Source organism: Bactrocera latifrons, unplaced genomic scaffold (genome assembly GCF_001853355.1).
Source record: "Bactrocera latifrons isolate USDA-ARS-PBARC rearing strain unplaced genomic scaffold, ASM185335v1 scaffold_379, whole genome shotgun sequence".
NCBI classification, from domain to species: domain Eukaryota; kingdom Metazoa; phylum Arthropoda; class Insecta; order Diptera; family Tephritidae; genus Bactrocera; species Bactrocera latifrons.
Window position 1 is genome coordinate 36,563 of NW_017537022.1, and position 17,409 is coordinate 53,971.

Here is a 17,409-nt window from a genome sequence, read left to right on the forward strand (position 1 = left end):
TAGTGTATTCTCACACCGGACATGACGTTTTCGAGTTTATTAGAAAATACAATTTGTCTGTATTAAATTGTTTATAATTCATATATATCTTAGCCATAGCAATACGTGGACAGGGGTCTCTAGTAAGTATACCATATATAAATAAAAATTGTTTTTTTGGAAAAAGATGTAAAATCCCACTATCTAATGGTTATCAAAACGTGATTAATGACTCTGTGGTAAATCCTAAAACTTTAAATATGTGAAAGTAAAGCCGTCTACATGGATCAAATCTCGGACGAGCCAAATTCTGAGTTATAAATGAAATTTGTTATATCGAAATCATATTATTTCTAAACATCCCAATGTATAACTTATTAAAGAATGTATGTAAGTTTGTACATATGTATAAATCTATGTTTTCTTTCGTGTATGCTTTTATTTTATTTCGTGTTACGTGGCAATTAGGTCACAAGAAAGGAATATCCGATGAAATCTTGCGTTCATACCCGAGAAGCAGCAAAAAATAGTCAGACTTTTTAATTTAAATTTCGTCAAAATATTGTTTTTTTTGCTAAGTTGGTATGACTATCCTGTGCCAAATGTCACATCAAAATAATCATTAGTGAATTAGACGATTTTTTATGATGAGTGAAATCATTCAACAAGGAGGTTCTATAACATTTTCTGTGCGGAATCAATTTTCTAGTGACGAAACATTCAGAATGTTAGAAAAAGCGGTTAGTTCGGTGATAATGGTTTGTCGCGAGGAAGTGCGTTTGATTGGTAAAAATTATTCAAGAGTGTCGAGAACGCGTTGATGCCGAACCGCGTCCAGGACGGCCATCAACTGATGATCAACACGCTAATAAAATAAAGGAGCAGAACAGTCAGAGATCTTACTGGCATCTTTGAAATATCGGAAGGATCAATGAAACCTATTTTGAAAGATCATTTTAGTCTAAGAAAAGTGAAAGCAGAATTGATTCCAAATCACTACATTTTTTCGAAAAACCGTGTAGCAGTAACGTCTGTGAAATAATGCTTTCCGACGGGCATGGTGGGCTTAGATCTATGTTTACGAAAAATCAAGGCTATGTTGATAGTTTTCTTCGATTATCGAGGTGTTTTGCACTCTGACTCACCAAACAATCCTTTTGAGTGTTATGCGTCGCTTGCGCGAAGTTATTCGTAAAAAAAGATCGGAATTATGGGCCAATAACTCTTAGTTTTTGCACGATAATGCACCGTCGCATACTGCATTGATTCTTGTGAGTTTTTCGACGACACATCTAATTTAGCTCTGTGTAAGTTCTGTGGTAAGTTCTGGCTTTCAACAAACTCAAATGACGGCTTCGGAGAAACCATTTTGAGTCAATTAAAGACATTAAACATGAGTGGGACGGCATAGATTTTGAAGAATAAATTAGGAATTTTAAAATTATGAAGAAATTCTTTCTATTTGTTGCTCATAGTAGTATGTACATATGTACTACTTGCCCTTGAGCAAAGATAATCACTAAATTATTCCATTATTTTCATTTTAAAATGAATTATTTCCTGTGTTAGGGCGACGTTTGCAGGTTGTTTTCTTAAAGTTTTAAGTATACAATTTTGATAGAATTTAGTGTCGTCGTAGCGTTTTGCGCCTTATGTGTGGCATAACGAGGAGCTAATACCAAAATGGTTTCAATAAAAAAGCAAAAATTAGCAATTGTCCTCCAATTAAGTAGGTAGTCAAAACAACAATGCATCCCATCAGTCTGGAGCCGGGCAGTCAAATAGTCAATTTAATTGATTGGCACAGCCGAGTTGGAGCAGCGTGATGACGAGCAAGCGCGGAAAAAGGTGGCATTCGCAAATAATTATGAAGAATGAATAGTAAATTATCATAAAGACTTACATATGTGGCTATCATGTGTTAGGGAACTTAAACACCGCACGCGTATATTATTTGCTATTACAAGTGCCTGCATTGTGTATTTTTGGATTTGCTAGATTCTGAAAGGCATTGTAGACAATATAAACCGAACTGTTTATAAGCATATATGTGTGAGTAAGTATACGTTTTAAACTTTATACCGGAAGTCAAGATTATTCGCCGATTTGCCACCTTTATACTTTCGCAATATGTTGCTACAGAGTAGTTAACATGTCACAGACCAATAAAATGTTTCCAGGGTTTCATTAAGGTACCTCAGATATAATTATCAATATAAAAACATATATGGAGGAAAGTCAGTCGGACGTTGTAAAATCATAATATTAGTTATATGAGGGCTAGGTGAAGTTTACGGTTAATTTTATCTATTCAAAGCACAAAGATATACTTTTAAATAAAACATGCTCCCATTGTCATTGAGATAACTCACATATAGTATAAGTCGAAGTCGCCCGCCAATTCAAAATCATTGGATAGGTAAATGGAGGCTAAGGGACATATTGACTCGATTCAACCCATTTTTGCGTACAGACACGATTAACGGGAAAGAATTTTCTCTGAATTTCAAATATATATCTCACACATTGCCTTATGTTTTCAGTCAAAAGTCAACTATGGGCACTGAAAGTGAAAAAATTATATGGAATATAAAATTGTGTTATATGGAAAGTGCGCATTAGCATTAGACAAACGCACATATATACAAACGAACGGACAGACAGACAGACGGAAACGGCTAAATTAAATGAGCTCGCCAAGCCGTCTGTTTTTTATGGGTGTTACAGTTATAGTTGCAAATTTAAATACCCTGTTCAGGGATTCAATAGAAAACTGAAAAGTGGAGGACTTTTGCTTTACAATTAAGAGTTCAAATTTAGTACTAAAAGAAGAAACGTATTCGAGTTTTCTGTCCACAAAACAAATATGAGATGCTCTTCATACTAAACATATTAAAAGTATGCATTTCAAAACAAAAATAATATCAACGGATCCACAATCTCCGAAATCTGTTTGTCCAACTCCTTTTTTATGGAACGTTCAGTCTAGTTTATTCCTTGCCACTGAATATGATTATAGCGATAATGAGAAATTATTGTTCATTTATTTTACAAAGTAAATTTCTTTAAGCATTGCATTCAAAATAGAAAATTTTACAAAGTGATGACCAAAACGGCAAAGGTGTATGCCCCAATGAACGCTTTGCTTTCAGTGTTGAGAGTACCCATACAAAAACACGTCTAACTTTTCTGTCAATTCAAACGTCTGACGGAAAAGCGAAAGGAAAATTCAATGTGAATTGGCCATAAGGATTATTACAGCACACAAAAAGCATATGTATGTGCTCCAATGTGTTAGAAATTCTTACGATTCAAGCAATTCGGCTCGCGAGTATATAAAGGTATTTTTGTTTACATTTCGCATTTTCATTTGTGTATGCCAAATGCTCTTACAATCGCCCTTATATACATACATATATACATATATGAACACTTACCAAGTTTTGTTCCCGTTACAATTTTCTAACAGCGTCTGTCATTAACAGAGAGAGCCGTTGACGTTTTACGGCTGATATGTTAAAATGTTTGGCGCGCTGCCTTCTGTTGAAAATGAATGCAATTTTAAGGATTCATTATACTAAATCCATGGAGATTTTGTGTATATACATATACATGTATGTATGTACATGTGAACATGCTTTACAGAAGTTAGTAGTAGTAGTAGTAGTGTTACAGTAGTAGTAGTGAGACAATCATAATGGTAAGCAAAGAGAGCACATTATGATTGTCTCAAATTACAAGGCTTTATTTTAAGCACACGTGGGCTAGGTCAATAACATATTGAAGCAACAGGAAAACATTTACTGGCGCCCTGAATAAAAGCGGCTGCCGTAAATTACTGTCAAACATTCCTCATGTCCATAGAGTTTGTTCTAATCATGACTTGAAAACGACGCGGCATTGAATTGAGATTTTCTGTTACTTCTGGTAAGTGGGAATGCCACTAATATATGAAATTAAATCTTTGGAATTATCTTTTTTAAAGCGTTCATCGAGGACGGATCTTTTTCTTTTCTTTCAATATAATATACATACATACATTTTTGGTGGACCAGCGGTTGAAGGCGGTTGCATTGAAAAAATGTGATGCAAAGAAAACTAATTCACTAAATCTAGTGTGAATTCCGCTACGGATGCTTCTGGCCTAGTTGTGGAAGTTGTTTGCAAGTATACGAAGTAGGATCAACACACATTTTCTTATAGAGTGTCCCGTCTTTGTAAGATCAATTCCTCGGCCGTATGAAATGAACATGTGAAAACTACCCTATTGATCGCTTGTTCCATCTAATCTCAACGAAATCAAATTTTTACAGTATTTACATTGACAGGCTTTATCGAAACTTTATAACGAATGGTTCTTGCTCTACCAAATGTCCCATAAAAAGCATGGTATTAACTAAAAACTCGGCTAGCGGTCAGGGTATTGCTTTGTTTAAGTTTAAACTAAAATTTCGGATGAGAACTGATGATATTTTGTATGTTGATGAAAAGTAATATTTTTATGAAGGGAGATTGTAATTAAATTATTAAAACATATAATTAGTTACATATGTATAAGTACATATGTACATATGTTGATAAATAAAAACTTCAGTTGGTTCAACCTTCTTTGTGCACTGTTAGATATACATTTGAGTAAATATGTACATACATATACATATGTATGTATGTTGTCCATACAAAAGCAAGAACATCAATACAAAGCACATCTAGTGAAAACGGGGCGCTATGGTTCTGACGATAGTAAAATAATGAAATTTATTGTTTATCTGGAAAGGCATTGAAACACATGTTGAGTTCAAAACATGGACCGCTGTCTGCATTCGTTGCTGTTGTTGCAAAAGCGTAGCAGTAGAGGGTTATGCACTGATTACAGTGAAAAACATAAACCATAAAATTATAAATTCATACATTCAAACAGATACAGACTTAACCATACATACTTACATCTACGTATGGCTGCTATTTTGATTGGTAGTGGTGGAGTTTGCACTTTTTCACTCGCTTGGTTGATTTGCAGATGTTGATGATTTGTACATATGGATGTACTATGTACATATGTACGTGGGTGGAAAACATATTATTTTGTTATAAGAGCTTTATGATTTTTGTTCTGCTATTAGTTTTGTGTTATCTTCATTACTCATTATGTGCATATGTAAGTAAATATGCATTTATAGTGTTATGTGTATTATGGCCATTTTTGTCGAATAAGTGTGAAAAAAATTTGAAATAATTTTGAGGTTAATTTCGGTTGTTTGGCTTTGTCGTTAATTTTAGCTGTACATATGTTTTCAACAATAAATAATCGATATACATACATATTCAGCTTTTGGTGGTGAATTTCATGAAAGAAGTATACCACAAGTTCATTTAGTATCTGTTGCACAATTCTGACTGAATGTTATGGAAAGGTTACACACTAGTTTCTTGTCATTAACGCTTATTGTTTGAGACATACAAATATGACAATTACATATTTTATTGTTTATTTTTATATTATAGTAATAGATATGTTGAATTTGGATTTTCAAAAACATAATATTTTAAAAAGAAAAATATTTTTTGGGCTCTTGGTAGTAATATTAGTTATATTTTTACCTACATATTTAGAAAATAACCCCAAACAAAGTCAGATATTTTTTTTTGCCAATTCAGACTTTATCGCCTTAGTAAAGGTTTTTTGTTTTTGCATTTTCTTCTTAACTTCTCGGATTGATAAAGTAGTAAACATTTTATATTTCGCCTTATTAGAAAAGGCAATATTGTTGCTTACAAACAGCAGAACCTGTTCTTACGTGTTTTATTTAAATCTTCACAAAAAATATGTATAAGTAAAGTTTTTTGTATTAATTTAACTATTCTTTACTATTGTACTTTGTCAAAAAACACATTTCGGTGTTATTTTGGTTAATACTTTGAAAAATTAATACAGCTAAATACTACAGGACATACATACTGTTCATGAAAATATTTATGTATACATAAGTATAAATGGATCAACTTCAGCGATTTCGATGGAGTATGGTTTTTATACTCTTGCAACCTGTTGCTGCAGAGTATTATACAAGGTGCGTTCCAAAGTAAACAGGACTTAAAAAAAATCAGAACAAATGGTTTTTTCGGCAAAATCAATTTATTTTATTCAAAATAGTCTCCTCCTGCTTCAATGTAGCAGCATGTCGAACAAGTGTCTAAGCTCGTTGGTCGGTATGACCGCTGCTATGCCGATGCAATTCTTTGGAATGACCTCTAGGTTTGCATAACGCTTTCCTTTCATAGGCAAACGCATTTTTCCGAAAAGGAAGAAGTCGCACGGTGCCATATCAGGTGAATACGGCAAGTGGTTAATGGTTAAAATGTGATTTTTGGTCAAATAATATAAATATAAAGTAAAAATTTTAACAATTTTAAAACAAAAGTAATGTTGCTTCTTTGTTAGAAGCTCATTTTCGTACAGATAGATAACACAAACATACTGACACTGAAGACGCAATAACTTCACTTCCAATCGATGAAATGTCATGATTCTCACTGGACAATCGATAAAGATAGCAGATTCTAACGCACCAGTCCTCATATAGATGGCGCCACCAGGGGACGCTAAGTTCAAAATGTCCTGTTTACTTTGCAACGCAACTTGTAGTTTTGTTCACTTAACGGTTGTACGTATCACCTAAAATTGGGCGATATAGATATACGGTTATTTATGTATATATAAATGAACAGTATGACGAGAAAATTTGCTATCCCGGTGACTGTATCTGTCCGTCCATCCGTTAGTGCAAGCTGTAACTTTAGTAAAAATCTATCTTAAGGTGTATATCTCCTAAACTACTAAAGCTACATTAACTAAATTTGCTCAGCGTAAATATTATAAGAACAGCTGCCGAGAGTGTAAAAATGGATGAAATCGAAAGATAATCCTCACCACAACCACGTCTACTTCTCACATAACATAATTTTAAATTCCACTTGATTCTTTCATTTTACAGTACACAAATCACGAAGTAATTAAAACAACGGGATAAACTTTTGCACTAATAATTATTTTCAAGTATGTCACCTTTTGACCAAGTATTTCTCGAATGCAACCAAGTCTGTTCAAGTCCCTAGGTAACGAATATGTGGACCCCAGTATCTATATTTGAAAATATCTGTCAATGTGTGAGATATACAACTGAAATTCAAAAATGGTTTCAATCGAGTCAATACTTCCCTGAGCCCCCATATATCTTAATATAGAGATTTTCGAACTTCCGGATGATCTTATGCTGGATATATAGGCTAATATTTGAGTTACCTCAATGAAAATTACAGAACATATTTTACTCAGTATTTCTTGGACAAAAACTTGATCTAGCCCCCATATATGTACGTATGTATGGATTTTCGACCTTCCGGCTGATTTTACACCATACGATTGGTGACTGAATGTGAGGTACCTTAACGAAACCCTGGGTACATTTTTTTAGTATGTGGCATGATAATATGTAATAGATAGAATCGAGTCGATACTACTCCAACTCCCATATACTACGTAAAAGATATTTTCCTGCCCTTGGTTCTTACAAGTTGCAAGAGTATAAAATATTCAGTTGCACCTGAACTTTTAACCCTTTCGTACTTGTTTACCCATAAATTCTTTTAGAAATAATACAAATATTACAGTATATGTATTATATGTAAATATGTACATACATATGTACATTTAATACATACATATTTTAGTTTTTAAAACTTAAGCATACTTTTCCGCTGACTATTTTGAAAAACTGAAGAACTCTTCTGTACATTGTGGTATTTTTAACATCAATAAAACACCGCTGACTCACAGGCAAACGTGAAACACCCGATGCCTATCAATTGCGTTCCCCTATTCTCTATATCTCTGTCATTTTCATCAACTTCCAACGTTCCACTCACATAACCCCAGTTACAAAAAACTATACATACATACATGCGTTTTTTGCCCACCGAGAGTAAATAGAATAATCGTGTGCATATTACTCGTATGTATGTATGTATGTATGTATATTGAAATTATTTAATTTATTTCTATGCCATTCGTTCCTTTATTCAATAAATTCAAATGGGCACGTCCGGTGGGTTTGTATGCATGTTGTCATTGTTAGGCTTTGTTGTTATTACTCATTTTTTGTTTTTGTTCGCAAATTTATACACAACACTCCTGTTTGGCTTTAATGCGTGGGTTTATAAGTAATAATTACGAATGTGTGTGAATATATGTATGTACGTGTGTATGCAAACTGGTTATGGGTAGTCGCGTTTTTCATACTTAAAAAGGGGGACAAATCAACAAAAGCAGCTTGACAATAAAAGCTCAATCACACAAAGTGTGCGATAGTTTATAACTACAAAAAAGTTTTCGCAAAAACTGTAAAATATTAAATACAAGTTTATAAAATGAGTTTTCGAGCTGAAGTCCCCGAAAACGGCATTTTCTAACTACTTATAAATATCCAATACCAACAACATAAATAAAAAAACAACAAGAAATTATTATTTATTAGACTGCATTGTTATAAACACTTTAATATTGATAGAACTGCTGTTTACTTATTTTTGACGCTCACAGTATGTATGTACATACATTAAACATATTATAGGACGTGGTAACGTCCATTTTCCAAAAATTTAACCCACAGTTGTTCTTTGCTATTGTATTTAGTTTAGTGCTTAATTATGGCATTTCCTTTTTTCGAATAATGGAGTTTTCGTGGATGGTCCGATTACGCCCATGTACGAACCTGTCACCACTTTTTTTTTTGCAGATGAACATATGTATGTACCAAGTTTCATTAAGCTATCTCACTTTTCTGCAATATTTTACAAGAGTACAACAGACAACCTTTAGGTGAACAAAACTATTAGACTCTGTAGCAGCATGTTGCAAGAGTATAAAAACTACCTTTTATTAATTTTGTAATCCCCATAATCTCGATTCAAAATAATTTTGAAATTTAATGCCAAACACTGATGTTTAATTTGTTGCTTAAACGGCACAAGAATGCATTTTTTACTTGAATCTATTTCCTCAGCACTCCTACTGTTTAAATAAAGAAAAAATGTGGATTGTATACAAAACGACTTTGCCATCTTCTGCCTCTATCAAAGGACTCTTTAGTAATGCGAAAATTCGTAATTTGCCAAAATATGAAAAATTAAATGATGTTTTTTTTTAGGATTCAGTTGATACCTTCAGATATGGGGTTTTTAAAAAAAAATATTTCTAGTCGGTGTTTGCATGAGGGTCAGTCGTCTATCCATTTACAGTACTGGGCATAAAAAAACTGGTCAAGTAGTTATACTTACTTTCAATTTGAGCAAATCTGCTGCGACTGGATTGACATACAATTTTTTGTTCAGCAGGAGTGATGGTAGATACATTATTTATACCCCGGAGATTCAGAGAAGCAGGATTCAATGGCCAACGTCTGTCAATAAAATTGATGAATGATTTCCCCAAGTTCTCCAAGTCATCAGAGGTGGTTATACTTATTCATAGTGCGAGAATCAATTATTCCAGCAAATCGTTGAAATTTTTAATAAATCTTTGCAACACTTTTTATATACCGTTAAAAATAACATCGTTTTAGCCATTATTAAATGTATATTTGTGTCCGAAGTATTCAGCTAAGTATGCTTCGCGTCAAAGATTGTATAATGTATGCTAGTACTAACTGAAGTTAAAGACTCCGAAAGACAATACATATGTATGTACATGTATGCATGTATGGGTGAGATAATATGAAAAATGAACAAAGAAAAATGAAAGGAAAATCATATAATAAATAGTACATCCATACATATAAACTTACATTTGTAGCTTTAAAACTGCCGGAAGAGATGCACAAGTGTAAAGGGATTCGGTGGCACACCTATCCATTGTTAAAGTTAGGTAAGACAGCATGTTGACAGATTAATGTATTGTACATACCTATAGCGGTTTTACGTCGGTAGAGTCGGCAAACTGTTGAAATGAAAATTCTTCTCGATGAAGTTGACGCATGGAGCTTTGACTCTATTGTATGTGTATGTACATAGGTGTGCTTTTTTTGTCTTTTTATATCAATTAAGTGGCGTTTGTAGATTTTCTCGTTAACTTGCTTATCAACATTCTTTTCTGGCACAATGAAGGCAAATTATACATACATATACATATGTACATATGTATGTATGTACGTAAGTAAGGGAAGTGAAATAAAAAACGTGCATGTTTCAGCCATCGGCTTTGCTTATGCCACTGCTCCTGCCAAAAACCTTGAGAAGTTCTAGCTCACGACAGAACACTAGATACTCTTATATATGTACAATAAGTAGCATGCGAAAAGAAATTTAAATGTTTTACACGCACAAAAGATTGCGATTCAGTGCATCTAATTGCAGCAGATGCCAATAATTGAGATGAATGATGCGAGCGAACTTGGTGAGACAAGCATCTGCTTGAAACAAAAGGCTTTAATTTCCCACTTTTGAATTTTATTCGTGCCCTTATTTGCTCTTCGCTCAATTGCATTATCAACATGTGCATTGATCAGCATATACATACAGTGGCTCAAAGTAATAATGGAACAGTAAAAAGGCAGAAGTTTCGATCAGTATAATTGATCATAAGGATTTAGTACAAATATTTTGTATTTTATTTTAAAATGTATATATCATAAGCTTAAAAAATTAATAAAAAATATTGTAAGTTTCACATTTGTTATATTTTAATTTATTACTTTTTCGTAAAAACATATATTTTAATCCCAAAGTAATAATGGAACACTCTACTTATGCATTGCAGAAATCGCGACTAACTTCAATTTCTTATTAGTTAAAACAGAAAAAGTAAGGGGAGTCCCAAGAATTCGGTATTCAAGTGAAACTAGTTCTGTGTTTAAGTGCTAAAAGTAAGATGGCTCCACAGGGTAAACAAACCACAGTTGAACAACGAGAAACTGTCATTCGGTTATCAAAATCGGGGAAATCTATCCGTGATATAAGTGAAATTTTGAGTCGAGCTCCGACAACAGTATTTTATATAATAAAAAGGTACAAAAATAATGGTAACTTCAGCAATAGACCAAAGCCGAGTAAACGCAAAATTTTTTTTGAGGCCGATGAGCGTTGGCTTTTAGCTCAAATTAAGAAAGATCCTCATACAAGTGCTCCAAAATTAGCTTCCTTAGCAGAGAAGTATTTAGGGAAAAGTTCGGATCCAGAAACTGTGCGGAATGTGCTGCGGAAACACAATTATAATGAAAGAATTGCGAGGAAAAAACCTTTTGTAAGCAAGATCAACAAACAGAAACGGATCAACTTTGCCAGACAGCACATTCGCAAATATTTCTCCTTCTGGAAAAATGTTTTATACACGGACGAGAGTAAATTCAACATATTTCGGTCAGATGGGCAGTCATATGTTTAGAGAAAGCCTAACACAGAACTCAGACAAATTAACCTACGCCCAACTGCGAAGCATAGCATGGGGTCGATAATGGTGTGGGGTGCGATATCTGCTAATGAACCAGGAATAATGCATATAATAGAAGGGAATATGGATAAGATGGCTTATTTGAACATTCGAAAATTGGTGGGATCTATGCCAAATCGCTTGAAAGCTGTTTTACAAAATGAAGGAATGCCCACTAAATAATAAAAAAAAATCAATGTTTAATTTTTTACTTAATTTATTTGTACTTATTTATAAGTGTTCCATTATTACTTTGAGCCTGAATTCTGTGTATCTATTATTATAGTTATATTTTTCATGGTAAATATGAAATATTTTAAAGTTTTTTTGGGTTGATATGTAGGAACATTAAACAGAATTTTAAAAGCAAAAAAAAATTATTGTCTTCTTTCAATTTAAATTTTTTGTATTTAAGATAAAAGTATTTTAATCATACTGTTCCATTATAACTTTGAGCCACTGTATGTACACATAAATATATATGCACCTATTTATATGTATGTATGTATGTATGTACATATATGGAAGTATGTAATTTTCCGGCACTGCCCGTACTCATTTGTAGAACCAGTTATCTGTTTTTTTTTTCAGAGAAGCGTAATAGCATCGCGATGCGATGAAGGCGAATATAAAGCAGCATACACCTATTACTTTCCATTTTTGTTGATAACTCAATTTATTCGAGCTCTTTATTGGTGTCAAGGAATGAACTTCGTGTTGCAGATTGAAATAATTAATATATTCAGTCTTGTTAGTAATGTAAATATTTATACCATTATTTGTATTATATTACAATACATCCATATGCATTTATTTCTTATAAAAAGGCAGTGTCTTGTCTTTGTGAAACCAATTGTTTGTTTTATTATATAGGCCACATTAATTAATACGTCAAAATGTTTTTGAACAGGTTTCTAAAACGTCAAATGTTTTTTTGCAAGGATATAACCTTTTTTGGTTTCAGTTTTATTTCTGTGACCTAAATAATTAGCCTTGAATTGGATATGGTTTAAAACTACTTTCATAAAATAATGCATTAAATTGTAACTCCAAGAGTTTCCAAAATAACGAATGAAGCGTTAAAATTGCTTGACCTTTTTTTTAATATCTCCAAATGTATATTATTTTATAAATTCAAAATAATGAATAAAGTAAGAAGCTGTCCATTATTTGGGAGTGTTTAAATGTGAAAAACTGAGTGTTTAAAATGTGAAAAACTGAAAAAGAGTGATTGAATGATAATTAATATAAGGTTAGTTTTCGTAAAGACACCGCGAACCAGAACTATAAATTTACTCGATACATCGCGCCATGCGAGCGAACAACACGCGATGAACTCAATTCAGAGCGAAAAAGGATTCAACAGCCAATAGGCAAAGTTATGGTTTCCATATTATGGGATCTATCCAGTGAGAATTTCAGCAGATTTCATCGACTGGAAGTGAAGTTATTGCGTTTTAAGTGTCAGTATGTTTGTGGTATCTATAATACAAATCTACATCAGAGAATATACATATATGTACGTACATACATAAGTATGTATGTATATACATATATACATACATATGAATAGTTTAGTTAATTGGGTAACATAAAAATGGGACAGAGCTTAATGCTATTCAGATTCGTGGTCAATTATCTGCATAACTGTGCACTTATTCATGCAAACATATGTACATATTTACATGGAAGCTTTAGTACAGTACATCCGCTACAATAATAAATTACCCATAAAAATATGAATTTACATAAACCATTAAAACATATGGTACATGAGTATGTACATATGTACATACTTATGTAATATGTGCACGGAGAGTAATCATATTAAAATCGCGATGCATTTACTTTTGAATAAAATGAGATTGAATAGGCTTTCGATTATTCGTATAAATATTTTTAATTGTATACGTGAAATTATATACAGACGGATAGAGATGTGGGTGCGAGTGAAACAACAGATAAACACATTTGTTTATAAACAAAAAATGTAAATGAGAACAACGAAAAGTGTGTAAAAACAAAAAAGCTAAATAATAAGAAAACATGACGCATCGCTAAAAGCTTTTTCTACTCTAAATGATAAACGCAATAAATAATTGTCAAAACAAATAAAAAGTCGAAAAGCAGTATGATGAGTAAGGCGTATTTGCCTTTTTCGGCTTTTCGGCATTGAGCTTTGTGGAAGTTCTGATTTTTTGTTGTAATATGCAGTAGAACTTTGTTGTCTATATGTATACATACAGCTGTGTTCACGAAAATAATAGTGCCGGTGGCTACTAACTATTTAACAGTGAAATCACATGATAAGTACAATATTCGATCAAAAAATTATTAAAAACCTAATTTTTAATTGATGTATGATATATTTACAGTTTTATCTACTAAAAAAAATTTTTAGTTTACATACAGTCATTAAATTAATATAAAATTGAAAAATTTTGCTGTTCAAGAAAATAGTAGTGGCTATTAAAAAAGACGATAAAACAAAGAATATGAAAGTAAAAGTAAATATTTCATATTTATTATGTTCTCTAAGGTCTAATATTTTGTTGTAAATCCGTTGTTGTTTATAATGGCTAGGCATCGACGTGGCATGGAATCAATAAGGTCCTTACAGCGCCTCACAGAGATTTGAGTCCTTGCCTCCTTAAACACTTGCCAAAGCTCTGTGTTTTTCGATGGCTTTGCTATTGCTACGCTTCTCTTAACACCGCCACATAAGTTTTCGATCGGGTTTAGGTCTGGAGATTGTGCTGGCCATGGTGTCACGTAATGTTTTCAGATTTGAACTAATGATTAGCTAGTTTGCCCTTATGTTTAGGATCATTATCCTGCTGAAATGTCCATTTTAACGAGATTTTCCAACTAGCATACGGTAGCATTACATCTTTCTATGTATTAATGTGCACTGCTTGTTCCATAATGGCACTGATCAAAGAGATTGGACCATCGCCAGCATACGAGAAAGAAGCCCACACCATGGTCTTCAGTCCACCATATTTAACTGTCTTTGTGGTATACCTTTGGTGGTATTCTGTGTTTGGGGGACAACGAACACACTACCTGGACCCTATACCACCAAGAATAAAAGTTTGATCTCGTCCGTAAATAAAATATTGTGCCACTTTTGAGCGGGCCAATACATATGGTCTTTCGCAACTCCTTTTTTCTTGCATTGAAGTGCTTCTTCGTCAAAAGGGGTACTTTTATCGGATTCCTTCCATGTAAATTAGCTACTCTTAGCCTTTGGCTAACTGTGACAGCATTCACCATTAGATTCAATTCATTTTTCATTATTTTTGGCGACTCCGAAGGCTTCGCTTTGATGTATCGCACAATTGGTCGGTCCTCTAGAAATGTAGTCTTGCGCTTACCACCACGAGTTTCGGCTTAATAATATGATGAATAGAATTAAATATCATCGGAGCAGTGCAACCAATCATTTCTTCGATTTCTTTATACATATGTCTTGCCTTGATCTCTTAACTTAACTATCTATTAACTCTCGCTTTTTGATTGAGCAAGGTTTTTTTTCAACCTACTAAACAAGAAATAAAGAGCGATTTCAATAAATTTATATGACACAATTACTACATTATTTTAATACATTTACTGATGTCAGTTAAAATTAAATTTTTTTTTTTAAATTTTTTTCAACTATTCCGCTCGAGCACTACTATTTTAATGAACAAGAGACTTTTGGTGCAAATATTGAAATATACCATAAAGAAAGCAACGCAAAGTAAAAATAACGGCATTTTGGTGTTTTTTTTGTTAACAATATTCTGTTCCACGAAAGTATTGTAGAAATGTTCAATTTACAAGAAAGAACATGCCAGCAATAAGATTGGAGTGTTATGTGCTGTCGCACTATTATTTTCGTGAACATAACTGTATGTACATATGCGTTTATTGGAGGAGTGGAGGAAGAGAAAGCTAAATCTGTTCAGACACTCATACTGATGACGTGATTCAACGGACAGATGTGCTTACAGTTGCGGACGAAAGTTTACGTGCACCTAGTGTTGAAGCAGTTTCATTCCAATCTTCTTTCTAATTATGGTAATAAAATATTGAAAGGGAGAAAATATTTGTTTAAATTTCAAAGAAGAGTCTAGCGACGGTACAGGATTTTGAAAAAAAAAATCAAAAATTGTGCTTCTACTGAGGTTAGGCCGAGAAAGTTATCTCGTAGGAACGTCGAGGAAAGCTATCTGGCTCCAGATTGGTTTTCCTTAAGTGGTGCTTACATATAAATACATACTATGTATATGCACATATGTACATAGTGCATATTTGATGATTTTGACAGAATGCATTCTATAATTTATGATGTTATTGCCTGGAGTTTCGGACTAAAGGTTGGCTTCCAGCTCTCAAGTAAATGCTCAAGAAAAAAATTATTTTCTGAGCTGTGGTCAAGTAATTTTGACAGCAAGTTACGCATTGTGATTGATCCACATTAGAAGAGCAAGAGAGAATAAACAAAGAAAATAAACTCAGCGTGTAATATGCGATTTAAGGAATGTTGTTGCTGATTGGTAATTTTTATACAACATTTCAAAATGAACTACACTTCATAATAATGATTTTAACTAATTTAGGATGAATTTAACGATTACTTTGAGTTGCCTTCAAGAAACAATTGTTGATTTCACGTTTCTTCGCAAAACCAGCGTTGCCACATTTTACAGAAAATTTTCTTGACCATTTCTTAAGCGTTTTTTATATGTGGTTTTTACATTGAGAGCTAGAAACTACATACATACATATTTACGTAAATGATCAGTGTGATAAGCTGAGTCGATTTGGAAATATATGTACCTCGTCCTGTCTGTATATACGCGAGCAAGTCCCTCAGCTTTGGAAATAACAACTCGAATTTTTACACACGATCTTTTCTTCCCAACAAGCTACTAATTTTTCAGAACCGCCGATATCGTACCACCACAGAATATGCAGGTACGGATGTAGTGTTCGAAATAATAGCAGTGGTTTGTGAATAATAGAAGTGGCTGGACGATGCAATGGTCACGAACGGTAAAACATAGAGGTGCCAAAATCAATGTAAGGGTAGCTTGTCTTAACATGGTACAGGTCCATTATTTTGAAAACATGACTGCCAAATTGTACGTTGAAATAATGGAGTCAACTATGCTACCACATGCTGAATGGAAATGCCGTTAAAATGCTTCCATAAGAAGATAACGACCCCAAACATACCAGCAGGTTGGCAAAAAATTGATTTGCTCTAAATGGAGTTGAGGTTATGGGTTGGCCGGCTCGGTCACCGGGCCTTAATCCAATTGAGAATCTTTGGGCGAATAAAAATGCATGATTGAATATAATAATGCAATATATTAAAATAAAACAAGTAATGAAGATCTAATTTCGCGTGCAACCGAACATTTTATATTGAATATATTTGAGGGGAGGTAGTGCCGACCAGATTTTATCTATTTTTGCTCATCTCACATACTACTAACATGCCACATACTCAAAAAAATGTTAGCTCGGTTTCATTTAGGTACCTTACATACAATCAGCAATAATATGGAACAAGGTCAAGTGGTCCGAAAATCTTGGTAATAGTTATATTTTTTAAGTTTTCGCGCAATGGTATCTATTTGAGACGCAAAGAAACACTGTTATGAATAAAACATGTTCTGCAAATTTCAGTTGGCCCAAATATTTACGGATATATCCACCATAAAGTTACCTATATAATTATTACCGAAAAATTTTATCCCGTTATATTAATTCTTTGTTTGTGTCTGGAAAGTGAAAGAATTAAATGGCCCTCGACCTCGCCCGACACTATAACAAAAACCAGAATTTCCCAGAATTCACTTCTTCTTGATTGGCGTTGACACCGCTTACGCGATTATAGCCGAGTTAACAACAGCGCGCCAGTCGTTTCTTCTTTTCGCTACGTGGCGCCAATT

General features: G+C 33.4%; 1 protein-coding gene and 1 long non-coding RNA gene across 8 annotated transcripts in view; one reads left to right on the plus strand and one right to left on the minus strand.

Annotated features, from left to right (window-relative positions):
• The window catches only part of LOC108972100 (formin-like protein CG32138), an 82,942-nt gene that overhangs the window by 31,686 nt on the left and 33,847 nt on the right, over nt 1-17,409 (plus strand). The gene's annotated exons all lie outside the window — the stretch shown is intronic.
• On the minus strand, nt 9,328-10,368 carry LOC108972101. Of its 2 annotated transcripts, XR_001993609.1 has the most exons (4): nt 9,941-10,368; nt 9,822-9,881; nt 9,577-9,683; nt 9,328-9,497 (listed from the first exon to the last, which is right to left on the minus strand). It is a non-coding gene; the product is annotated as an uncharacterized LOC108972101 (long non-coding RNA). The 2 variants fall into 2 exon arrangements; XR_001993608.1 differs by having other exon boundaries at nt 9,328-9,683.